We start from the raw sequence: 23867 nt of genomic DNA, 5'->3' as shown, positions 1-23867 counted from the left end.
TGCTGTTTCGTCGTTTTCAAAGACTTCCCGGCAAACTTCGTTAGCACATTCTCCCTCAAACTGAGTTAATTACCGCATTATCGTACCGTTGCATTAGTTTAAAATGCTTAAGAAAGTATCTTTGTCACAACAGAAAGGTAGTATGAGAAGACTGCTGACAGGGTGGCGACTTAAAAAGGAAAAAATGCATGGGAGCCAACAGTACCATTTTTTATTGGTTCATTTTTTTGTTTTTTGTTTTCGTACCATCACAGTAGTTTAAAATGCTTGAGGAAACGTATTTGTCACAACAGAAGTGAAAAGAGGGCTGGCAGGAGTAGCGACATAAAAAGGAAAAAAAAAAAAAAAAAAAAAAAAGAAGGAGAGCCAACAGCACCCGGGTTTCCCAGGCGGTCACCCATCCAAGTACTAACCGGGCCAGATGATGCTTAACTTCGGTGATCGGACGAGAACCGGTGTATTCATCATTGTATGGCCGTTGGCACTAGTGTAATGTAGGAGCACGGCAGAATTCGCGTTCGGCTTCTCTCCCAACACACAAAATGTTAGTTTTCCGCCGCATTTGACGAAAGCACTTCCTTCTGCAACAGCCAGTTCCTCGAGGACGGCGCGGGGGGCGCGCCCGGCGTCCCAGCAGAACGACGGCCGAATTAGCGGGCGCACCGCCGCATGTGTGAGACGCACTGCTGCTCGTTGCACCTCCTGTCATTCGCTGGGCGCGTGCAGCCTTCGACACTAGCGGAGGACGCAACTTGTCCCTGGTGTCCAGCGGAGGGCCTGTGCAGGGTGTGGCAGTGTCGTGCTGGAGGGCGCCACTGGTAGCGATGTGAGCTTCCTCGCCTCGCCTCACACCAGGTGTCTGCGTAGTTTGCACTGCATTCGCACCATTCCTGTCCCCGTCCCGACTTGTCCCGACTTTGCTCGACTGCCGCTCGCTGCCGCTCGGGTCGTGGTCCATATGACGGCGCAAGCACGACAAACGTCTGCGGGACTAGACGACGCTACTAAAGAATAAATTTATGATTACAAATCAAATTTGGAACTGTACAGTGCTGCCCAACAATGGCGCTGACGCATTTCAGGGCTCACCTGCAGATTCGTGCTGTTTCGTCGTTTTCAAAGACTTCCCGGCAAACTTCGTTAGCACATTCTCCCTCAAACTGAGTTAATTACCGCATTATCGTACCGTTGCATTAGTTTAAAATGCTTAAGAAAGTATCTTTGTCACAACAGAAAGGTAGTATGAGAAGACTGCTGACAGGGTGGCGACTTAAAAAGGAAAAAATGCATGGGAGCCAACAGTACCATTTTTTATTGGTTCATTTTTTTGTTTTTTGTTTTCGTACCATCACAGTAGTTTAAAATGCTTGAGGAAACGTATTTGTCACAACAGAAGTGAAAAGAGGGCTGGCAGGAGTAGCGACATAAAAAGGAAAAAAAAAAAAAAAAAAAAAAAGAAGGAGAGCCAACAGCACCCGGGTTTCCCAGGCGGTCACCCATCCAAGTACTAACCGGGCCAGATGATGCTTAACTTCGGTGATCGGACGAGAACCGGTGTATTCATCATTGTATGGCCGTTGGCACTAGTGTAATGTAGGAGCACGGCAGAATTCGCGTTCGGCTTCTCTCCCAACACACAAAATGTTAGTTTTCCGCCGCATTTGACGAAAGCACTTCCTTCTGCAACAGCCAGTTCCTCGAGGACGGCGCGGGGGGCGCGCCCGGCGTCCCAGCAGAACGACGGCCGAATTAGCGGGCGCACCGCCGCATGTGTGAGACGCACTGCTGCTCGTTGCACCTCCTGTCATTCGCTGGGCGCGTGCAGCCTTCGACACTAGCGGAGGACGCAACTTGTCCCTGGTGTCCAGCGGAGGGCCTGTGCAGGGTGTGGCAGTGTCGTGCTGGAGGGCGCCACTGGTAGCGATGTGAGCTTCCTCGCCTCGCCTCACACCAGGTGTCTGCGTAGTTTGCACTGCATTCGCACCATTCCTGTCCCCGTCCCGACTTGTCCCGACTTTGCTCGACTGCCGCTCGCTGCCGCTCGGGTCGTGGTCCATATGACGGCGCAAGCACGACAAACGTCTGCGGGACTAGACGACGCTACTAAAGAATAAATTTATGATTACAAATCAAATTTGGAACTGTACAGTGCTGCCCAACAATGGCGCTGACGCATTTCAGGGCTCACCTGCAGATTCGTGCTGTTTCGTCGTTTTCAAAGACTTCCCGGCAAACTTCGTTAGCACATTCTCCCTCAAACTGAGTTAATTACCGCATTATCGTACCGTTGCATTAGTTTAAAATGCTTAAGAAAGTATCTTTGTCACAACAGAAAGGTAGTATGAGAAGACTGCTGACAGGGTGGCGACTTAAAAAGGAAAAAATGCATGGGAGCCAACAGTACCATTTTTTATTGGTTCATTTTTTTGTTTTTTGTTTTCGTACCATCACAGTAGTTTAAAATGCTTGAGGAAACGTATTTGTCACAACAGAAGTGAAAAGAGGGCTGGCAGGAGTAGCGACATAAAAAGGAAAAAAAAAAAAAAAAAAAAAAAAAGAAGGAGAGCCAACAGCACCCGGGTTTCCCAGGCGGTCACCCATCCAAGTACTAACCGGGCCAGATGATGCTTAACTTCGGTGATCGGACGAGAACCGGTGTATTCATCATTGTATGGCCGTTGGCACTAGTGTAATGTAGGAGCACGGCAGAATTCGCGTTCGGCTTCTCTCCCAACACACAAAATGTTTAGTTTTCCGCCGCATTTGACGAAAGCACTTCCTTCTGCAACAGCCAGTTCCTCGAGGACGGCGCGGGGGGCGCGCCCGGCGTCCCAGCAGAACGACGGCCGAATTAGCGGGCGCACCGCCGCATGTGTGAGACGCACTGCTGCTCGTTGCACCTCCTGTCATTCGCTGGGCGCGTGCAGCCTTCGACACTAGCGGAGGACGCAACTTGTCCCTGGTGTCCAGCGGGAGGGCCTGTGCAGGGTGTGGCAGTGTCGTGCTGGAGGGCGCCACTGGTAGCGATGTGAGCTTCCTCGCCTCGCCTCACACCAGGTGTCTGCGTAGTTTGCACTGCATTCGCACCATTCCTGTCCCCGTCCCGACTTGTCCCGACTTTGCTCGACTGCCGCTCGCTGCCGCTCGGGTCGTGGTCCATATGACGGCGCAAGCACGACAAACGTCTGCGGGACTAGACGACGCTACTAAAGAATAAATTTATGATTACAAATCAAATTTGGAACTGTACAGTGCTGCCCAACAATGGCGCTGACGCATTTCAGGGCTCACCTGCAGATTCGTGCTGTTTCGTCGTTTTCAAAGACTTCCCGGCAAACTTCGTTAGCACATTCTCCCTCAAACTGAGTTAATTACCGCATTATCGTACCGTTGCATTAGTTTAAAATGCTTAAGAAAGTATCTTTGTCACAACAGAAAGGTAGTATGAGAAGACTGCTGACAGGGTGGCGACTTAAAAAGGAAAAAATGCATGGGAGCCAACAGTACCATTTTTTATTGGTTCATTTTTTTGTTTTTTGTTTTCGTACCATCACAGTAGTTTAAAATGCTTGAGGAAACGTATTTGTCACAACAGAAGTGAAAAGAGGGCTGGCAGGAGTAGCGACATAAAAAGGAAAAAAAAAAAAAAAAAAAAAAAGAAGGAGAGCCAACAGCACCCGGGTTTCCCAGGCGGTCACCCATCCAAGTACTAACCGGGCCAGATGATGCTTAACTTCGGTGATCGGACGAGAACCGGTGTATTCATCATTGTATGGCCGTTGGCACTAGTGTAATGTAGGAGCACGGCAGAATTCGCGTTCGGCTTCTCTCCCAACACACAAAATGTTAGTTTTCCGCCGCATTTGACGAAAGCACTTCCTTCTGCAACAGCCAGTTCCTCGAGGACGGCGCGGGGGGCGCGCCCGGCGTCCCAGCAGAACGACGGCCGAATTAGCGGGCGCACCGCCGCATGTGTGAGACGCACTGCTGCTCGTTGCACCTCCTGTCATTCGCTGGGCGCGTGCAGCCTTCGACACTAGCGGAGGACGCAACTTGTCCCTGGTGTCCAGCGGAGGGCCTGTGCAGGGTGTGGCAGTGTCGTGCTGGAGGGCGCCACTGGTAGCGATGTGAGCTTCCTCGCCTCGCCTCACACCAGGTGTCTGCGTAGTTTGCACTGCATTCGCACCATTCCTGTCCCCGTCCCGACTTGTCCCGACTTTGCTCGACTGCCGCTCGCTGCCGCTCGGGTCGTGGTCCATATGACGGCGCAAGCACGACAAACGTCTGCGGGACTAGACGACGCTACTAAAGAATAAATTTATGATTACAAATCAAATTTGGAACTGTACAGTGCTGCCCAACAATGGCGCTGACGCATTTCAGGGCTCACCTGCAGATTCGTGCTGTTTCGTCGTTTTCAAAGACTTCCCGGCAAACTTCGTTAGCACATTCTCCCTCAAACTGAGTTAATTACCGCATTATCGTACCGTTGCATTAGTTTAAAATGCTTAAGAAAGTATCTTTGTCACAACAGAAAGGTAGTATGAGAAGACTGCTGACAGGGTGGCGACTTAAAAAGGAAAAAATGCATGGGAGCCAACAGTACCATTTTTTATTGGTTCATTTTTTTGTTTTTTGTTTTCGTACCATCACAGTAGTTTAAAATGCTTGAGGAAACGTATTTGTCACAACAGAAGTGAAAAGAGGGCTGGCAGGAGTAGCGACATAAAAAGGAAAAAAAAAAAAAAAAAAAAAAAGAAGGAGAGCCAACAGCACCCGGGTTTCCCAGGCGGTCACCCATCCAAGTACTAACCGGGCCAGATGATGCTTAACTTCGGTGATCGGACGAGAACCGGTGTATTCATCATTGTATGGCCGTTGGCACTAGTGTAATGTAGGAGCACGGCAGAATTCGCGTTCGGCTTCTCTCCCAACACACAAAATGTTAGTTTTCCGCCGCATTTGACGAAAGCACTTCCTTCTGCAACAGCCAGTTCCTCGAGGACGGCGCGGGGGGCGCGCCCGGCGTCCCAGCAGAACGACGGCCGAATTAGCGGGCGCACCGCCGCATGTGTGAGACGCACTGCTGCTCGTTGCACCTCCTGTCATTCGCTGGGCGCGTGCAGCCTTCGACACTAGCGGAGGACGCAACTTGTCCCTGGTGTCCAGCGGAGGGCCTGTGCAGGGTGTGGCAGTGTCGTGCTGGAGGGCGCCACTGGTAGCGATGTGAGCTTCCTCGCCTCGCCTCACACCAGGTGTCTGCGTAGTTTGCACTGCATTCGCACCATTCCTGTCCCCGTCCCGACTTGTCCCGACTTTGCTCGACTGCCGCTCGCTGCCGCTCGGGTCGTGGTCCATATGACGGCGCAAGCACGACAAACGTCTGCGGGACTAGACGACGCTACTAAAGAATAAATTTATGATTACAAATCAAATTTGGAACTGTACAGTGCTGCCCAACAATGGCGCTGACGCATTTCAGGGCTCACCTGCAGATTCGTGCTGTTTCGTCGTTTTCAAAGACTTCCCGGCAAACTTCGTTAGCACATTCTCCCTCAAACTGAGTTAATTACCGCATTATCGTACCGTTGCATTAGTTTAAAATGCTTAAGAAAGTATCTTTGTCACAGAGAAGACTGCTGACAGGGTGGCGACTTAAAAAGGAAAAAATGCATGGGAGCCAACAGTACCATTTTTTATTGGTTCATTTTTTTGTTTTTTGTTTTCGTACCATCACAGTAGTTTAAAATGCTTGAGGAAACGTATTTGTCACAACAGAAGTGAAAAGAGGGCTGGCAGGAGTAGCGACATAAAAAGGAAAAAAAAAAAAAAAAAAAAAAGAAGGAGAGCCAACAGCACCCGGGTTTCCCAGGCGGTCACCCATCCAAGTACTAACCGGGCCAGATGATGCTTAACTTCGGTGATCGGACGAGAACCGGTGTATTCATCATTGTATGGCCGTTGGCACTAGTGTAATGTAGGAGCACGGCAGAATTCGCGTTCGGCTTCTCTCCCAACACACAAAATGTTAGTTTTCCGCCGCATTTGACGAAAGCACTTCCTTCTGCAACAGCCAGTTCCTCGAGGACGGCGCGGGGGGCGCGCCCGGCGTCCCAGCAGAACGACGGCCGAATTAGCGGGCGCACCGCCGCATGTGTGAGACGCACTGCTGCTCGTTGCACCTCCTGTCATTCGCTGGGCGCGTGCAGCCTTCGACACTAGCGGAGGACGCAACTTGTCCCTGGTGTCCAGCGGAGGGCCTGTGCAGGGTGTGGCAGTGTCGTGCTGGAGGGCGCCACTGGTAGCGATGTGAGCTTCCTCGCCTCGCCTCACACCAGGTGTCTGCGTAGTTTGCACTGCATTCGCACCATTCCTGTCCCCGTCCCGACTTGTCCCGACTTTGCTCGACTGCCGCTCGCTGCCGCTCGGGTCGTGGTCCATATGACGGCGCAAGCACGACAAACGTCTGCGGGACTAGACGACGCTACTAAAGAATAAATTTATGATTACAAATCAAATTTGGAACTGTACAGTGCTGCCCAACAATGGCGCTGACGCATTTCAGGGCTCACCTGCAGATTCGTGCTGTTTCGTCGTTTTCAAAGACTTCCCGGCAAACTTCGTTAGCACATTCTCCCTCAAACTGAGTTAATTACCGCATTATCGTACCGTTGCATTAGTTTAAAATGCTTAAGAAAGTATCTTTGTCACAACAGAAAGGTAGTATGAGAAGACTGCTGACAGGGTGGCGACTTAAAAAGGAAAAAATGCATGGGAGCCAACAGTACCATTTTTTATTGGTTCATTTTTTTGTTTTTTGTTTTCGTACCATCACAGTAGTTTAAAATGCTTGAGGAAACGTATTTGTCACAACAGAAGTGAAAAGAGGGCTGGCAGGAGTAGCGACATAAAAAGGAAAAAAAAAAAAAAAAAAAAAAAAGAAGGAGAGCCAACAGCACCCGGGTTTCCCAGGCGGTCACCCATCCAAGTACTAACCGGGCCAGATGATGCTTAACTTCGGTGATCGGACGAGAACCGGTGTATTCATCATTGTATGGCCGTTGGCACTAGTGTAATGTAGGAGCACGGCAGAATTCGCGTTCGGCTTCTCTCCCAACACACAAAATGTTAGTTTTCCGCCGCATTTGACGAAAGCACTTCCTTCTGCAACAGCCAGTTCCTCGAGGACGGCGCGGGGGGCGCGCCCGGCGTCCCAGCAGAACGACGGCCGAATTAGCGGGCGCACCGCCGCATGTGTGAGACGCACTGCTGCTCGTTGCACCTCCTGTCATTCGCTGGGCGCGTGCAGCCTTCGACACTAGCGGAGGACGCAACTTGTCCCTGGTGTCCAGCGGAGGGCCTGTGCAGGGTGTGGCAGTGTCGTGCTGGAGGGCGCCACTGGTAGCGATGTGAGCTTCCTTTCCTCGCCTCGCCTCACACCAGGTGTCTGCGTAGTTCGCACTGCATTCGCACCACTCCTGTCCCCGTCCCGACTTGTCCCGACTTTGCTCGACTGCCGCTCGCTGCCGCTCGGGTCGTGGTCCATATGACGGCGCAAGCACGACAAACGTCTGCGGGACTAGACGACGCTACTAAAGAATAAATTTATGATTACAAATCAAATTTGGAACTGTACAGTGCTGCCCAACAATGGCGCTGACGCATTTCAGGGCTCACCTGCAGATTCGTGCTGTTTCGTCGTTTTCAAAGACTTCCCGGCAAACTTCGTTAGCACATTCTCCCTCAAACTGAGTTAATTACCGCATTATCGTACCGTTGCATTAGTTTAAAATGCTTAAGAAAGTATCTTTGTCACAACAGAAAGGTAGTATGAGAAGACTGCTGACAGGGTGGCGACTTAAAAAGGAAAAAATGCATGGGAGCCAACAGTACCATTTTTTATTGGTTCATTTTTTTGTTTTTTGTTTTCGTACCATCACAGTAGTTTAAAATGCTTGAGGAAACGGATTTGTCACAACAGAAGTGAAAAGAGGGCTGGCAGGAGTAGCGACATAAAAAGGAAAAAAAAAAAAAAAAAGAAGGAGAGCCAACAGCACCCGGGTTTCCCAGGCGGTCACCCATCCAAGTACTAACCGGGCCAGATGATGCTTAACTTCGGTGATCGGACGAGAACCGGTGTATTCATCATTGTATGGCCGTTGGCACTAGTGTAATGTAGGAGCACGGCAGAATTCGCGTTCGGCTTCTCTCCCAACACACAAAATGTTAGTTTTCCGCCGCATTTGACGAAAGCACTTCCTTCTGCAACAGCCAGTTCCTCGAGGACGGCGCGGGGGGCGCGCCCGGCGTCCCAGCAGAACGACGGCCGAATTAGCGGGCGCACCGCCGCATGTGTGAGACGCACTGCTGCTCGTTGCACCTCCTGTCATTCGCTGGGCGCGTGCAGCCTTCGACACTAGCGGAGGACGCAACTTGTCCCTGGTGTCCAGCGGAGGGCCTGTGCAGGGTGTGGCAGTGTCGTGCTGGAGGGCGCCACTGGTAGCGATGTGAGCTTCCTTTCCTCGCCTCGCCTCACACCAGGTGTCTGCGTAGTTCGCACTGCATTCGCACCACTCCTGTCCCCGTCCCGACTTGTCCCGACTTTGCTCGACTGCCGCTCGCTGCCGCTCGGGTCGTGGTCCATATGACGGCGCAAGCACGACAAACGTCTGCGGGACTAGACGACGCTACTAAAGAATAAATTTATGATTACAAATCAAATTTGGAACTGTACAGTGCTGCCCAACAATGGCGCTGACGCATTTCAGGGCTCACCTGCAGATTCGTGCTGTTTCGTCGTTTTCAAAGACTTCCCGGCAAACTTCGTTAGCACATTCTCCCTCAAACTGAGTTAATTACCGCATTATCGTACCGTTGCATTAGTTTAAAATGCTTAAGAAAGTATCTTTGTCACAACAGAAAGGTAGTATGAGAAGACTGCTGACAGGGTGGCGACTTAAAAAGGAAAAAATGCATGGGAGCCAACAGTACCATTTTTTATTGGTTCATTTTTTTGTTTTTTGTTTTCGTACCATCACAGTAGTTTAAAATGCTTGAGGAAACGGATTTGTCACAACAGAAGTGAAAAGAGGGCTGGCAGGAGTAGCGACATAAAAAGGAAAAAAAAAAAAAAAAAGAAGGAGAGCCAACAGCACCCGGGTTTCCCAGGCGGTCACCCATCCAAGTACTAACCGGGCCAGATGATGCTTAACTTCGGTGATCGGACGAGAACCGGTGTATTCATCATTGTATGGCCGTTGGCACTAGTGTAATGTAGGAGCACGGCAGAATTCGCGTTCGGCTTCTCTCCCAACACACAAAATGTTAGTTTTCCGCCGCATTTGACGAAAGCACTTCCTTCTGCAACAGCCAGTTCCTCGAGGACGGCGCGGGGGGCGCGCCCGGCGTCCCAGCAGAACGACGGCCGAATTAGCGGGCGCACCGCCGCATGTGTGAGACGCACTGCTGCTCGTTGCACCTCCTGTCATTCGCTGGGCGCGTGCAGCCTTCGACACTAGCGGAGGACGCAACTTGTCCCTGGTGTCCAGCGGAGGGCCTGTGCAGGGTGTGGCAGTGTCGTGCTGGAGGGCGCCACTGGTAGCGATGTGAGCTTCCTTTCCTCGCCTCGCCTCACACCAGGTGTCTGCGTAGTTCGCACTGCATTCGCACCACTCCTGTCCCCGTCCCGACTTGTCCCGACTTTGCTCGACTGCCGCTCGCTGCCGCTCGGGTCGTGGTCCATATGACGGCGCAAGCACGACAAACGTCTGCGGGACTAGACGACGCTACTAAAGAATAAATTTATGATTACAAATCAAATTTGGAACTGTACAGTGCTGCCCAACAATGGCGCTGACGCATTTCAGGGCTCACCTGCAGATTCGTGCTGTTTCGTCGTTTTCAAAGACTTCCCGGCAAACTTCGTTAGCACATTCTCCCTCAAACTGAGTTAATTACCGCATTATCGTACCGTTGCATTAGTTTAAAATGCTTAAGAAAGTATCTTTGTCACAACAGAAAGGTAGTATGAGAAGACTGCTGACAGGGTGGCGACTTAAAAAGGAAAAAATGCATGGGAGCCAACAGTACCATTTTTTATTGGTTCATTTTTTTGTTTTTTGTTTTCGTACCATCACAGTAGTTTAAAATGCTTGAGGAAACGTATTTGTCACAACAGAAGTGAAAAGAGGGCTGGCAGGAGTAGCGACATAAAAAGGAAAAAAAAAAAAAAAAAAAAAAGAAGGAGAGCCAACAGCACCCGGGTTTCCCAGGCGGTCACCCATCCAAGTACTAACCGGGCCAGATGATGCTTAACTTCGGTGATCGGACGAGAACCGGTGTATTCATCATTGTATGGCCGTTGGCACTAGTGTAATGTAGGAGCACGGCAGAATTCGCGTTCGGCTTCTCTCCCAACACACAAAATGTTAGTTTTCCGCCGCATTTGACGAAAGCACTTCCTTCTGCAACAGCCAGTTCCTCGAGGACGGCGCGGGGGGCGCGCCCGGCGTCCCAGCAGAACGACGGCCGAATTAGCGGGCGCACCGCCGCATGTGTGAGACGCACTGCTGCTCGTTGCACCTCCTGTCATTCGCTGGGCGCGTGCAGCCTTCGACACTAGCGGAGGACGCAACTTGTCCCTGGTGTCCAGCGGAGGGCCTGTGCAGGGTGTGGCAGTGTCGTGCTGGAGGGCGCCACTGGTAGCGATGTGAGCTTCCTCGCCTCGCCTCACACCAGGTGTCTGCGTAGTTTGCACTGCATTCGCACCATTCCTGTCCCCGTCCCGACTTGTCCCGACTTTGCTCGACTGCCGCTCGCTGCCGCTCGGGTCGTGGTCCATATGACGGCGCAAGCACGACAAACGTCTGCGGGACTAGACGACGCTACTAAAGAATAAATTTATGATTACAAATCAAATTTGGAACTGTACAGTGCTGCCCAACAATGGCGCTGACGCATTTCAGGGCTCACCTGCAGATTCGTGCTGTTTCGTCGTTTTCAAAGACTTCCCGGCAAACTTCGTTAGCACATTCTCCCTCAAACTGAGTTAATTACCGCATTATCGTACCGTTGCATTAGTTTAAAATGCTTAAGAAAGTATCTTTGTCACAACAGAAAGGTAGTATGAGAAGACTGCTGACAGGGTGGCGACTTAAAAAGGAAAAAATGCATGGGAGCCAACAGTACCATTTTTTATTGGTTCATTTTTTTGTTTTTTGTTTTCGTACCATCACAGTAGTTTAAAATGCTTGAGGAAACGTATTTGTCACAACAGAAGTGAAAAGAGGGCTGGCAGGAGTAGCGACATAAAAAGGAAAAAAAAAAAAAAAAAAAAAAAAGAAGGAGAGCCAACAGCACCCGGGTTTCCCAGGCGGTCACCCATCCAAGTACTAACCGGGCCAGATGATGCTTAACTTCGGTGATCGGACGAGAACCGGTGTATTCATCATTGTATGGCCGTTGGCACTAGTGTAATGTAGGAGCACGGCAGAATTCGCGTTCGGCTTCTCTCCCAACACACAAAATGTTAGTTTTCCGCCGCATTTGACGAAAGCACTTCCTTCTGCAACAGCCAGTTCCTCGAGGACGGCGCGGGGGGCGCGCCCGGCGTCCCAGCAGAACGACGGCCGAATTAGCGGGCGCACCGCCGCATGTGTGAGACGCACTGCTGCTCGTTGCACCTCCTGTCATTCGCTGGGCGCGTGCAGCCTTCGACACTAGCGGAGGACGCAACTTGTCCCTGGTGTCCAGCGGAGGGCCTGTGCAGGGTGTGGCAGTGTCGTGCTGGAGGGCGCCACTGGTAGCGATGTGAGCTTCCTTTCCTCGCCTCGCCTCACACCAGGTGTCTGCGTAGTTCGCACTGCATTCGCACCACTCCTGTCCCCGTCCCGACTTGTCCCGACTTTGCTCGACTGCCGCTCGCTGCCGCTCGGGTCGTGGTCCATATGACGGCGCAAGCACGACAAACGTCTGCGGGACTAGACGACGCTACTAAAGAATAAATTTATGATTACAAATCAAATTTGGAACTGTACAGTGCTGCCCAACAATGGCGCTGACGCATTTCAGGGCTCACCTGCAGATTCGTGCTGTTTCGTCGTTTTCAAAGACTTCCCGGCAAACTTCGTTAGCACATTCTCCCTCAAACTGAGTTAATTACCGCATTATCGTACCGTTGCATTAGTTTAAAATGCTTAAGAAAGTATCTTTGTCACAACAGAAAGGTAGTATGAGAAGACTGCTGACAGGGTGGCGACTTAAAAAGGAAAAAATGCATGGGAGCCAACAGTACCATTTTTTATTGGTTCATTTTTTTGTTTTTTGTTTTCGTACCATCACAGTAGTTTAAAATGCTTGAGGAAACGGATTTGTCACAACAGAAGTGAAAAGAGGGCTGGCAGGAGTAGCGACATAAAAAGGAAAAAAAAAAAAAAAAAGAAGGAGAGCCAACAGCACCCGGGTTTCCCAGGCGGTCACCCATCCAAGTACTAACCGGGCCAGATGATGCTTAACTTCGGTGATCGGACGAGAACCGGTGTATTCATCATTGTATGGCCGTTGGCACTAGTGTAATGTAGGAGCACGGCAGAATTCGCGTTCGGCTTCTCTCCCAACACACAAAATGTTAGTTTTCCGCCGCATTTGACGAAAGCACTTCCTTCTGCAACAGCCAGTTCCTCGAGGACGGCGCGGGGGGCGCGCCCGGCGTCCCAGCAGAACGACGGCCGAATTAGCGGGCGCACCGCCGCATGTGTGAGACGCACTGCTGCTCGTTGCACCTCCTGTCATTCGCTGGGCGCGTGCAGCCTTCGACACTAGCGGAGGACGCAACTTGTCCCTGGTGTCCAGCGGAGGGCCTGTGCAGGGTGTGGCAGTGTCGTGCTGGAGGGCGCCACTGGTAGCGATGTGAGCTTCCTTTCCTCGCCTCGCCTCACACCAGGTGTCTGCGTAGTTCGCACTGCATTCGCACCACTCCTGTCCCCGTCCCGACTTGTCCCGACTTTGCTCGACTGCCGCTCGCTGCCGCTCGGGTCGTGGTCCATATGACGGCGCAAGCACGACAAACGTCTGCGGGACTAGACGACGCTACTAAAGAATAAATTTATGATTACAAATCAAATTTGGAACTGTACAGTGCTGCCCAACAATGGCGCTGACGCATTTCAGGGCTCACCTGCAGATTCGTGCTGTTTCGTCGTTTTCAAAGACTTCCCGGCAAACTTCGTTAGCACATTCTCCCTCAAACTGAGTTAATTACCGCATTATCGTACCGTTGCATTAGTTTAAAATGCTTAAGAAAGTATCTTTGTCACAACAGAAAGGTAGTATGAGAAGACTGCTGACAGGGTGGCGACTTAAAAAGGAAAAAATGCATGGGAGCCAACAGTACCATTTTTTATTGGTTCATTTTTTTGTTTTTTGTTTTCGTACCATCACAGTAGTTTAAAATGCTTGAGGAAACGGATTTGTCACAACAGAAGTGAAAAGAGGGCTGGCAGGAGTAGCGACATAAAAAGGAAAAAAAAAAAAAAAAAGAAGGAGAGCCAACAGCACCCGGGTTTCCCAGGCGGTCACCCATCCAAGTACTAACCGGGCCAGATGATGCTTAACTTCGGTGATCGGACGAGAACCGGTGTATTCATCATTGTATGGCCGTTGGCACTAGTGTAATGTAGGAGCACGGCAGAATTCGCGTTCGGCTTCTCTCCCAACACACAAAATGTTAGTTTTCCGCCGCATTTGACGAAAGCACTTCCTTCTGCAACAGCCAGTTCCTCGAGGACGGCGCGGGGGGCGCGCCCGGCGTCCCAGCAGAACGACGGCCGAATTAGCGGGCGCACCGCCGCATGTGTGAGACGCACTGCTGCTCGTTGCACCTCCTGTCATTCGCTGGGCGCGTGCAGCCTTCGACACTAGCGGAGGACGCAACTTGTCCCTGGTGTCCAGCGGAGGGCCTGTGCAGGGTGTGGCAGTGTCGTGCTGGAGGGCGCCACTGGTAGCGATGTGAGCTTCCTTTCCTCGCCTCGCCTCACACCAGGTGTCTGCGTAGTTCGCACTGCATTCGCACCACTCCTGTCCCCGTCCCGACTTGTCCCGACTTTGCTCGACTGCCGCTCGCTGCCGCTCGGGTCGTGGTCCATATGACGGCGCAAGCACGACAAACGTCTGCGGGACTAGACGACGCTACTAAAGAATAAATTTATGATTACAAATCAAATTTGGAACTGTACAGTGCTGCCCAACAATGGCGCTGACGCATTTCAGGGCTCACCTGCAGATTCGTGCTGTTTCGTCGTTTTCAAAGACTTCCCGGCAAACTTCGTTAGCACATTCTCCCTCAAACTGAGTTAATTACCGCATTATCGTACCGTTGCATTAGTTTAAAATGCTTAAGAAAGTATCTTTGTCACAACAGAAAGGTAGTATGAGAAGACTGCTGACAGGGTGGCGACTTAAAAAGGAAAAAATGCATGGGAGCCAACAGTACCATTTTTTATTGGTTCATTTTTTTGTTTTTTGTTTTCGTACCATCACAGTAGTTTAAAATGCTTGAGGAAACGGATTTGTCACAACAGAAGTGAAAAGAGGGCTGGCAGGAGTAGCGACATAAAAAGGAAAAAAAAAAAAAAAAAGAAGGAGAGCCAACAGCACCCGGGTTTCCCAGGCGGTCACCCATCCAAGTACTAACCGGGCCAGATGATGCTTAACTTCGGTGATCGGACGAGAACCGGTGTATTCATCATTGTATGGCCGTTGGCACTAGTGTAATGTAGGAGCACGGCAGAATTCGCGTTCGGCTTCTCTCCCAACACACAAAATGTTAGTTTTCCGCCGCATTTGACGAAAGCACTTCCTTCTGCAACAGCCAGTTCCTCGAGGACGGCGCGGGGGGCGCGCCCGGCGTCCCAGCAGAACGACGGCCGAATTAGCGGGCGCACCGCCGCATGTGTGAGACGCACTGCTGCTCGTTGCACCTCCTGTCATTCGCTGGGCGCGTGCAGCCTTCGACACTAGCGGAGGACGCAACTTGTCCCTGGTGTCCAGCGGAGGGCCTGTGCAGGGTGTGGCAGTGTCGTGCTGGAGGGCGCCACTGGTAGCGATGTGAGCTTCCTTTCCTCGCCTCGCCTCACACCAGGTGTCTGCGTAGTTCGCACTGCATTCGCACCACTCCTGTCCCCGTCCCGACTTGTCCCGACTTTGCTCGACTGCCGCTCGCTGCCGCTCGGGTCGTGGTCCATATGACGGCGCAAGCACGACAAACGTCTGCGGGACTAGACGACGCTACTAAAGAATAAATTTATGATTACAAATCAAATTTGGAACTGTACAGTGCTGCCCAACAATGGCGCTGACGCATTTCAGGGCTCACCTGCAGATTCGTGCTGTTTCGTCGTTTTCAAAGACTTCCCGGCAAACTTCGTTAGCACATTCTCCCTCAAACTGAGTTAATTACCGCATTATCGTACCGTTGCATTAGTTTAAAATGCTTAAGAAAGTATCTTTGTCACAACAGAAAGGTAGTATGAGAAGACTGCTGACAGGGTGGCGACTTAAAAAGGAAAAAATGCATGGGAGCCAACAGTACCATTTTTTATTGGTTCATTTTTTTGTTTTTTGTTTTCGTACCATCACAGTAGTTTAAAATGCTTGAGGAAACGTATTTGTCACAACAGAAGTGAAAAGAGGGCTGGCAGGAGTAGCGACATAAAAAGGAAAAAAAAAAAAAAAAAAAAAAAGAAGGAGAGCCAACAGCACCCGGGTTTCCCAGGCGGTCACCCATCCAAGTACTAACCGGGCCAGATGATGCTTAACTTCGGTGATCGGACGAGAACCGGTGTATTCATCATTGTATGGCCGTTGGCACTAGTGTAATGTAGGAGCACGGCAGAATTCGCGTTCGGCTTCTCTCCCAACACACAAAATGTTAGTTTTCCGCCGCATTTGACGAAAGCACTTCCTTCTGCAACAGCCAGTTCCTCGAGGACGGCGCGGGGGGCGCGCCCGGCGTCCCAGCAGAACGACGGCCGAATTAGCGGGCGCACCGCCGCATGTGTGAGACGCACTGCTGCTCGTTGCACCTCCTGTCATTCGCTGGGCGCGTGCAGCCTTCGACACTAGCGGAGGACGCAACTTGTCCCTGGTGTCCAGCGGAGGGCCTGTGCAGGGTGTGGCAGTGTCGTGCTGGAGGGCGCCACTGGTAGCGATGTGAGCTTCCTCGCCTCGCCTCACACCAGGTGTCTGCGTAGTTTGCACTGCATTCGCACCATTCCTGTCCCCGTCCCGACTTGTCCCGACTTTGCTCGACTGCCGCTCGCTGCCGCTCGGGTCGTGGTCCATATGACGGCGCAAGCACGACAAACGTCTGCGGGACTAGACGACGCTACTAAAGAATAAATTTATGATTACAAATCAAATTTGGAACTGTACAGTGCTGCCCAACAATGGCGCTGACGCATTTCAGGGCTCACCTGCAGATTCGTGCTGTTTCGTCGTTTTCAAAGACTTCCCGGCAAACTTCGTTAGCACATTCTCCCTCAAACTGAGTTAATTACCGCATTATCGTACCGTTGCATTAGTTTAAAATGCTTAAGAAAGTATCTTTGTCACAACAGAAAGGTAGTATGAGAAGACTGCTGACAGGGTGGCGACTTAAAAAGGAAAAAATGCATGGGAGCCAACAGTACCATTTTTTATTGGTTCATTTTTTTGTTTTTTGTTTTCGTACCATCACAGTAGTTTAAAATGCTTGAGGAAACGGATTTGTCACAACAGAAGTGAAAAGAGGGCTGGCAGGAGTAGCGACATAAAAAGGAAAAAAAAAAAAAAAAAGAAGGAGAGCCAACAGCACCCGGGTTTCCCAGGCGGTCACCCATCCAAGTACTAACCGGGCCAGATGATGCTTAACTTCGGTGATCGGACGAGAACCGGTGTATTCATCATTGTATGGCCGTTGGCACTAGTGTAATGTAGGAGCACGGCAGAATTCGCGTTCGGCTTCTCTCCCAACACACAAAATGTTAGTTTTCCGCCGCATTTGACGAAAGCACTTCCTTCTGCAACAGCCAGTTCCTCGAGGACGGCGCGGGGGGCGCGCCCGGCGTCCCAGCAGAACGACGGCCGAATTAGCGGGCGCACCGCCGCATGTGTGAGACGCACTGCTGCTCGTTGCACCTCCTGTCATTCGCTGGGCGCGTGCAGCCTTCGACACTAGCGGAGGACGCAACTTGTCCCTGGTGTCCAGCGGAGGGCCTGTGCAGGGTGTGGCAGTGTCGTGCTGGAGGGCGCCACTGGTAGCGATGTGAGCTTCCTTTCCTCGCCTCGCCTCACACCAGGTGTCTGCGTAGTTCGCACTGCATTCGCACCACTCCTGTCCCCGTCCCGACTTGTCCCGACTTTGCTCGACTGCCGCTCGCTGCCGCTCGGGTCGTGGTCCATATGACGGCGCAAGCACGACAAACGTCTGCGGGACTAGACGACGCTACTAAAGAATAAATTTATGATTACAAATCAAATTTGGAACTGTACAGTGCTGCCCAACAATGGCGCTGACGCATTTCAGGGCTCACCTGCAGATTCGTGCTGTTTCGTCGTTTTCAAAGACTTCCCGGCAAACTTCGTTAGCACATTCTCCCTCAAACTGAGTTAATTACCGCATTATCGTACCGTTGCATTAGTTTAAAATGCTTAAGAAAGTATCTTTGTCACAACAGAAAGGTAGTATGAGAAGACTGCTGACAGGGTGGCGACTTAAAAAGGAAAAAATGCATGGGAGCCAACAGTACCATTTTTTATTGGTTCATTTTTTTGTTTTTTGTTTTCGTACCATCACAGTAGTTTAAAATGCTTGAGGAAACGGATTTGTCACAACAGAAGTGAAAAGAGGGCTGGCAGGAGTAGCGACATAAAAAGGAAAAAAAAAAAAAAAAAGAAGGAGAGCCAACAGCACCCGGGTTTCCCAGGCGGTCACCCATCCAAGTACTAACCGGGCCAGATGATGCTTAACTTCGGTGATCGGACGAGAACCGGTGTATTCATCATTGTATGGCCGTTGGCACTAGTGTAATGTAGGAGCACGGCAGAATTCGCGTTCGGCTTCTCTCCCAACACACAAAATGTTAGTTTTCCGCCGCATTTGACGAAAGCACTTCCTTCTGCAACAGCCAGTTCCTCGAGGACGGCGCGGGGGGCGCGCCCGGCGTCCCAGCAGAACGACGGCCGAATTAGCGGGCGCACCGCCGCATGTGTGAGACGCACTGCTGCTCGTTGCACCTCCTGTCATTCGCTGGGCGCGTGCAGCCTTCGACACTAGCGGAGGACGCAACTTGTCCCTGGTGTCCAGCGGAGGGCCTGTGCAGGGTGTGGCAGTGTCGTGCTGGAGGGCGCCACTGGTAGCGATGTGAGCTTCCTTTCCTCGCCTCGCCTCACACCAGGTGTCTGCGTAGTTCGCACTGCATTCGCACCACTCCTGTCCCCGTCCCGACTTGTCCCGACTTTGCTCGACTGCCGCTCGCTGCCGCTCGGGTCGTGGTCCATATGACGGCGCAAGCACGACAAACGTCTGCGGGACTAGACGACGCTACTAAAGAATAAATTTATGATTACAAATCAAATTTGGAACTGTACAGTGCTGCCCAACAATGGCGCTGACGCATTTCAGGGCTCACCTGCAGATTCGTGCTGTTTCGTCGTTTTCAAAGACTTCCCGGCAAACTTCGTTAGCACATTCTCCCTCAAACTGAGTTAATTACCGCATTATCGTACCGTTGCATTAGTTTAAAATGCTTAAGAAAGTATCTTTGTCACAACAGAAAGGTAGTATGAGAAGACTGCTGACAGGGTGGCGACTTAAAAAGGAAAAAATGCATGGGAGCCAACAGTACCATTTTTTATTGGTTCATTTTTTTGTTTTTTGTTTTCGTACCATCACAGTAGTTTAAAATGCTTGAGGAAACGGATTTGTCACAACAGAAGTGAAAAGAGGGCTGGCAGGAGTAGCGACATAAAAAGGAAAAAAAAAAAAAAAAAGAAGGAGAGCCAACAGCACCCGGGTTTCCCAGGCGGTCACCCATCCAAGTACTAACCGGGCCAGATGATGCTTAACTTCGGTGATCGGACGAGAACCGGTGTATTCATCATTGTATGGCCGTTGGCACTAGTGTAATGTAGGAGCACGGCAGAATTCGCGTTCGGCTTCTCTCCCAACACACAAAATGTTAGTTTTCCGCCGCATTTGACGAAAGCACTTCCTTCTGCAACAGCCAGTTCCTCGAGGACGGCGCGGGGGGCGCGCCCGGCGTCCCAGCAGAACGACGGCCGAATTAGCGGGCGCACCGCCGCATGTGTGAGACGCACTGCTGCTCGTTGCACCTCCTGTCATTCGCTGGGCGCGTGCAGCCTTCGACACTAGCGGAGGACGCAACTTGTCCCTGGTGTCCAGCGGAGGGCCTGTGCAGGGTGTGGCAGTGTCGTGCTGGAGGGCGCCACTGGTAGCGATGTGAGCTTCCTTTCCTCGCCTCGCCTCACACCAGGTGTCTGCGTAGTTCGCACTGCATTCGCACCACTCCTGTCCCCGTCCCGACTTGTCCCGACTTTGCTCGACTGCCGCTCGCTGCCGCTCGGGTCGTGGTCCATATGACGGCGCAAGCACGACAAACGTCTGCGGGACTAGACGACGCTACTAAAGAATAAATTTATGATTACAAATCAAATTTGGAACTGTACAGTGCTGCCCAACAATGGCGCTGACGCATTTCAGGGCTCACCTGCAGATTCGTGCTGTTTCGTCGTTTTCAAAGACTTCCCGGCAAACTTCGTTAGCACATTCTCCCTCAAACTGAGTTAATTACCGCATTATCGTACCGTTGCATTAGTTTAAAATGCTTAAGAAAGTATCTTTGTCACAACAGAAAGGTAGTATGAGAAGACTGCTGACAGGGTGGCGACTTAAAAAGGAAAAAATGCATGGGAGCCAACAGTACCATTTTTTATTGGTTCATTTTTTTGTTTTTTGTTTTCGTACCATCACAGTAGTTTAAAATGCTTGAGGAAACGTATTTGTCACAACAGAAGTGAAAAGAGGGCTGGCAGGAGTAGCGACATAAAAAGGAAAAAAAAAAAAAAAAAAAAAAAAGAAGGAGAGCCAACAGCACCCGGGTTTCCCAGGCGGTCACCCATCCAAGTACTAACCGGGCCAGATGATGCTTAACTTCGGTGATCGGACGAGAACCGGTGTATTCATCATTGTATGGCCGTTGGCACTAGTGTAATGTAGGAGCACGGCAGAATTCGCGTTCGGCTTCTCTCCCAACACACAAAATGTTAGTTTTCCGCCGCATTTGACGAAAGCACTTCCTTCTGCAACAGCCAGTTCCTCGAGGACGGCGCGGGGGGCGCGCCCGGCGTCCCAGCAGAACGACGGCCGAATTAGCGGGCGCACCGCCGCATGTGTGAGACGCACTGCTGCTCGTTGCACCTCCTGTCATTCGCTGGGCGCGTGCAGCCTTCGACACTAGCGGAGGACGCAACTTGTCCCTGGTGTCCAGCGGAGGGCCTGTGCAGGGTGTGGCAGTGTCGTGCTGGAGGGCGCCACTGGTAGCGATGTGAGCTTCCTCGCCTCGCCTCACACCAGGTGTCTGCGTAGTTTGCACTGCATTCGCACCATTCCTGTCCCCGTCCCGACTTGTCCCGACTTTGCTCGACTGCCGCTCGCTGCCGCTCGGGTCGTGGTCCATATGACGGCGCAAGCACGACAAACGTCTGCGGGACTAGACGACGCTACTAAAGAATAAATTTATGATTACAAATCAAATTTGGAACTGTACAGTGCTGCCCAACAATGGCGCTGACGCATTTCAGGGCTCACCTGCAGATTCGTGCTGTTTCGTCGTTTTCAAAGACTTCCCGGCAAACTTCGTTAGCACATTCTCCCTCAAACTGAGTTAATTACCGCATTATCGTACCGTTGCATTAGTTTAAAATGCTTAAGAAAGTATCTTTGTCACAACAGAAAGGTAGTATGAGAAGACTGCTGACAGGGTGGCGACTTAAAAAGGAAAAAATGCATGGGAGCCAACAGTACCATTTTTTATTGGTTCATTTTTTTGTTTTTTGTTTTCGTACCATCACAGTAGTTTAAAATGCTTGAGGAAACGGATTTGTCACAACAGAAGTGAAAAGAGGGCTGGCAGGAGTAGCGACATAAAAAGGAAAAAAAAAAAAAAAAAGAAGGAGAGCCAACAGCACCCGGGTTTCCCAGGCGGTCACCCATCCAAGTACTAACCGGGCCAGATGATGCTTAACTTCGGTGATCGGACGAGAACCGGTGTATTCATCATTGTATGGCCGTTGGCACTAGTGTAATGTAGGAGCACGGCAGAATTCGCGTTCGGCTTCTCTCCCAACACACAAAATGTTAGTTTTCCGCCGCATTTGACGAAAGCACTTCCTTCTGCAACAGCCAGTTCCTCGAGGACGGCGCGGGGGGCGCGCCCGGCGTCCCAGCAGAACGACGGCCGAATTAGCGGGCGCACCGCCGCATGTGTGAGACGCACTGCTGCTCGTTGCACCTCCTGTCATTCGCTGGGCGCGTGCAGCCTTCGACACTAGCGGAGGACGCAACTTGTCCCTGGTGTCCAGCGGAGGGCCTGTGCAGGGTGTGGCAGTGTCGTGCTGGAGGGCGCCACTGGTAGCGATGTGAGCTTCCTTTCCTCGCCTCGCCTCACACCAGGTGTCTGCGTAGTTCGCACTGCATTCGCACCACTCCTGTCCCCGTCCCGACTTGTCCCGACTTTGCTCGACTGCCGCTCGCTGCCGCTCGGGTCGTGGTCCATATGACGGCGCAAGCACGACAAACGTCTGCGGGACTAGACGACGCTACTAAAGAATAAATTTATGATTACAAATCAAATTTGGAACTGTACAGTGCTGCCCAACAATGGCGCTGACGCATTTCAGGGCTCACCTGCAGATTCGTGCTGTTTCGTCGTTTTCAAAGACTTCCCGGCAAACTTCGTTAGCACATTCTCCCTCAAACTGAGTTAATTACCGCATTATCGTACCGTTGCATTAGTTTAAAATGCTTAAGAAAGTATCTTTGTCACAACAGAAAGGTAGTATGAGAAGACTGCTGACAGGGTGGCGACTTAAAAAGGAAAAAATGCATGGGAGCCAACAGTACCATTTTTTATTGGTTCATTTTTTTGTTTTTTGTTTTCGTACCATCACAGTAGTTTAAAATGCTTGAGGAAACGGATTTGTCACAACAGAAGTGAAAAGAGGGCTGGCAGGAGTAGCGACATAAAAAGGAAAAAAAAAAAAAAAAAGAAGGAGAGCCAACAGCACCCGGGTTTCCCAGGCGGTCACCCATCCAAGTACTAACCGGGCCAGATGATGCTTAACTTCGGTGATCGGACGAGAACCGGTGTATTCATCATTGTATGGCCGTTGGCACTAGTGTAATGTAGGAGCACGGCAGAATTCGCGTTCGGCTTCTCTCCCAACACACAAAATGTTAGTTTTCCGCCGCATTTGACGAAAGCACTTCCTTCTGCAACAGCCAGTTCCTCGAGGACGGCGCGGGGGGCGCGCCCGGCGTCCCAGCAGAACGACGGCCGAATTAGCGGGCGCACCGCCGCATGTGTGAGACGCACTGCTGCTCGTTGCACCTCCTGTCATTCGCTGGGCGCGTGCAGCCTTCGACACTAGCGGAGGACGCAACTTGTCCCTGGTGTCCAGCGGAGGGCCTGTGCAGGGTGTGGCAGTGTCGTGCTGGAGGGCGCCACTGGTAGCGATGTGAGCTTCCTTTCCTCGCCTCGCCTCACACCAGGTGTCTGCGTAGTTCGCACTGCATTCGCACCACTCCTGTCCCCGTCCCGACTTGTCCCGACTTTGCTCGACTGCCGCTCGCTGCCGCTCGGGTCGTGGTCCATATGACGGCGCAAGCACGACAAACGTCTGCGGGACTAGACGACGCTACTAAAGAATAAATTTATGATTACAAATCAAATTTGGAACTGTACAGTGCTGCCCAACAATGGAGCTGACGCATTTCAGGGCTCACCTGCAGATTCGTGCTGTTTCGTCGTTTTCAAAGACTTCCCGGCAAACTTCGTTAGCACATTCTCCCTCAAACTGAGTTAATTACCGCATTATCGTACCGTTGCATTAGTTTAAAATGCTTAAGAAAGTATCTTTGTCACAACAGAAAGGTAGTATGAGAAGACTGCTGACAGGGTGGCGACTTAAAAAGGAAAAAATGCATGGGAGCCAACAGTACCATTTTTTATTGGTTCATTTTTTTGTTTTTTGTTTTCGTACCATCACAGTAGTTTAAAATGCTTGAGGAAACGGATTTGTCACAACAGAAGTGAAAAGAGGGCTGGCAGGAGTAGCGACATAAAAAGGAAAAAAAAAAAAAAAAAGAAGGAGAGCCAACAGCACCCGGGTTTCCCAGGCGGTCACCCATCCAAGTACTAACCGGGCCAGATGATGCTTAACTTCGGTGATCGGACGAGAACCGGTGTATTCATCATTGTATGGCCGTTGGCACTAGTGTAATGTAGGAGCACGGCAGAATTCGCGTTCGGCTTCTCTCCCAACACACAAAATGTTAGTTTTCCGCCGCATTTGACGAAAGCACTTCCTTCTGCAACAGCCAGTTCCTCGAGGACGGCGCGGGGGGCGCGCCCGGCGTCCCAGCAGAACGACGGCCGAATTAGCGGGCGCACCGCCGCATGTGTGAGACGCACTGCTGCTCGTTGCACCTCCTGTCATTCGCTGGGCGCGTGCAGCCTTCGACACTAGCGGAGGACGCAACTTGTCCCTGGTGTCCAGCGGAGGGCCTGTGCAGGGTGTGGCAGTGTCGTGCT

General features: G+C 51.2%; 22 non-coding genes across 22 annotated transcripts; all 22 read right to left on the bottom strand.

The window, feature by feature from the left end:
• Nucleotides 1-364: 364 nt before the first annotated feature.
• On the bottom strand, nt 365-483 carry LOC124749243. The gene has a single exon (XR_007011815.1). It is a non-coding gene; the product is annotated as a 5S ribosomal RNA (ribosomal RNA).
• A 980-nt stretch (nt 484-1463) lies between these two features.
• LOC124749308 lies at nt 1464-1582 on the bottom strand. Its single transcript, XR_007011873.1, has one exon. It is a non-coding gene; the product is annotated as a 5S ribosomal RNA (ribosomal RNA).
• A 982-nt stretch (nt 1583-2564) lies between these two features.
• On the bottom strand, nt 2565-2683 carry LOC124749307. Its single transcript, XR_007011872.1, has one exon. It is a non-coding gene; the product is annotated as a 5S ribosomal RNA (ribosomal RNA).
• Nucleotides 2684-3665: 982 nt separating this feature from the next.
• On the bottom strand, nt 3666-3784 carry LOC124749306. The gene has a single exon (XR_007011871.1). It is a non-coding gene; the product is annotated as a 5S ribosomal RNA (ribosomal RNA).
• Nucleotides 3785-4764: 980 nt separating this feature from the next.
• On the bottom strand, nt 4765-4883 carry LOC124749305. The gene has a single exon (XR_007011870.1). It is a non-coding gene; the product is annotated as a 5S ribosomal RNA (ribosomal RNA).
• A 964-nt stretch (nt 4884-5847) lies between these two features.
• LOC124749304 lies at nt 5848-5966 on the bottom strand. The gene has a single exon (XR_007011869.1). It is a non-coding gene; the product is annotated as a 5S ribosomal RNA (ribosomal RNA).
• Nucleotides 5967-6947: 981 nt separating this feature from the next.
• LOC124749302 lies at nt 6948-7066 on the bottom strand. Its single transcript, XR_007011867.1, has one exon. It is a non-coding gene; the product is annotated as a 5S ribosomal RNA (ribosomal RNA).
• A 979-nt stretch (nt 7067-8045) lies between these two features.
• Nucleotides 8046-8164, bottom strand: LOC124749301. The gene has a single exon (XR_007011866.1). It is a non-coding gene; the product is annotated as a 5S ribosomal RNA (ribosomal RNA).
• Nucleotides 8165-9143: 979 nt separating this feature from the next.
• On the bottom strand, nt 9144-9262 carry LOC124749299. The gene has a single exon (XR_007011865.1). It is a non-coding gene; the product is annotated as a 5S ribosomal RNA (ribosomal RNA).
• A 984-nt stretch (nt 9263-10246) lies between these two features.
• LOC124749298 lies at nt 10247-10365 on the bottom strand. Its single transcript, XR_007011864.1, has one exon. It is a non-coding gene; the product is annotated as a 5S ribosomal RNA (ribosomal RNA).
• A 981-nt stretch (nt 10366-11346) lies between these two features.
• Nucleotides 11347-11465, bottom strand: LOC124749297. The gene has a single exon (XR_007011863.1). It is a non-coding gene; the product is annotated as a 5S ribosomal RNA (ribosomal RNA).
• A 979-nt stretch (nt 11466-12444) lies between these two features.
• LOC124749296 lies at nt 12445-12563 on the bottom strand. Its single transcript, XR_007011862.1, has one exon. It is a non-coding gene; the product is annotated as a 5S ribosomal RNA (ribosomal RNA).
• A 979-nt stretch (nt 12564-13542) lies between these two features.
• LOC124749295 lies at nt 13543-13661 on the bottom strand. Its single transcript, XR_007011861.1, has one exon. It is a non-coding gene; the product is annotated as a 5S ribosomal RNA (ribosomal RNA).
• A 979-nt stretch (nt 13662-14640) lies between these two features.
• On the bottom strand, nt 14641-14759 carry LOC124749294. The gene has a single exon (XR_007011860.1). It is a non-coding gene; the product is annotated as a 5S ribosomal RNA (ribosomal RNA).
• Nucleotides 14760-15744: 985 nt separating this feature from the next.
• LOC124749293 lies at nt 15745-15863 on the bottom strand. Its single transcript, XR_007011859.1, has one exon. It is a non-coding gene; the product is annotated as a 5S ribosomal RNA (ribosomal RNA).
• Nucleotides 15864-16837: 974 nt separating this feature from the next.
• Nucleotides 16838-16956, bottom strand: LOC124749292. Its single transcript, XR_007011858.1, has one exon. It is a non-coding gene; the product is annotated as a 5S ribosomal RNA (ribosomal RNA).
• A 979-nt stretch (nt 16957-17935) lies between these two features.
• Nucleotides 17936-18054, bottom strand: LOC124749290. The gene has a single exon (XR_007011856.1). It is a non-coding gene; the product is annotated as a 5S ribosomal RNA (ribosomal RNA).
• A 979-nt stretch (nt 18055-19033) lies between these two features.
• Nucleotides 19034-19152, bottom strand: LOC124749288. The gene has a single exon (XR_007011855.1). It is a non-coding gene; the product is annotated as a 5S ribosomal RNA (ribosomal RNA).
• Nucleotides 19153-20138: 986 nt separating this feature from the next.
• LOC124749287 lies at nt 20139-20257 on the bottom strand. The gene has a single exon (XR_007011854.1). It is a non-coding gene; the product is annotated as a 5S ribosomal RNA (ribosomal RNA).
• A 974-nt stretch (nt 20258-21231) lies between these two features.
• LOC124749286 lies at nt 21232-21350 on the bottom strand. The gene has a single exon (XR_007011853.1). It is a non-coding gene; the product is annotated as a 5S ribosomal RNA (ribosomal RNA).
• Nucleotides 21351-22329: 979 nt separating this feature from the next.
• On the bottom strand, nt 22330-22448 carry LOC124749285. The gene has a single exon (XR_007011852.1). It is a non-coding gene; the product is annotated as a 5S ribosomal RNA (ribosomal RNA).
• Nucleotides 22449-23427: 979 nt separating this feature from the next.
• LOC124749284 lies at nt 23428-23546 on the bottom strand. The gene has a single exon (XR_007011851.1). It is a non-coding gene; the product is annotated as a 5S ribosomal RNA (ribosomal RNA).
• Nucleotides 23547-23867: the final 321 nt, after the last annotated feature.

This window comes from Schistocerca piceifrons, unplaced genomic scaffold (genome assembly GCF_021461385.2).
Source record: "Schistocerca piceifrons isolate TAMUIC-IGC-003096 unplaced genomic scaffold, iqSchPice1.1 HiC_scaffold_433, whole genome shotgun sequence".
NCBI classification, from domain to species: Eukaryota; Metazoa; Arthropoda; class Insecta; order Orthoptera; family Acrididae; genus Schistocerca; species Schistocerca piceifrons.
Note: the sequence above shows the minus strand (reverse complement) of the source record. Positions and strands in the feature narration are given on the sequence as shown.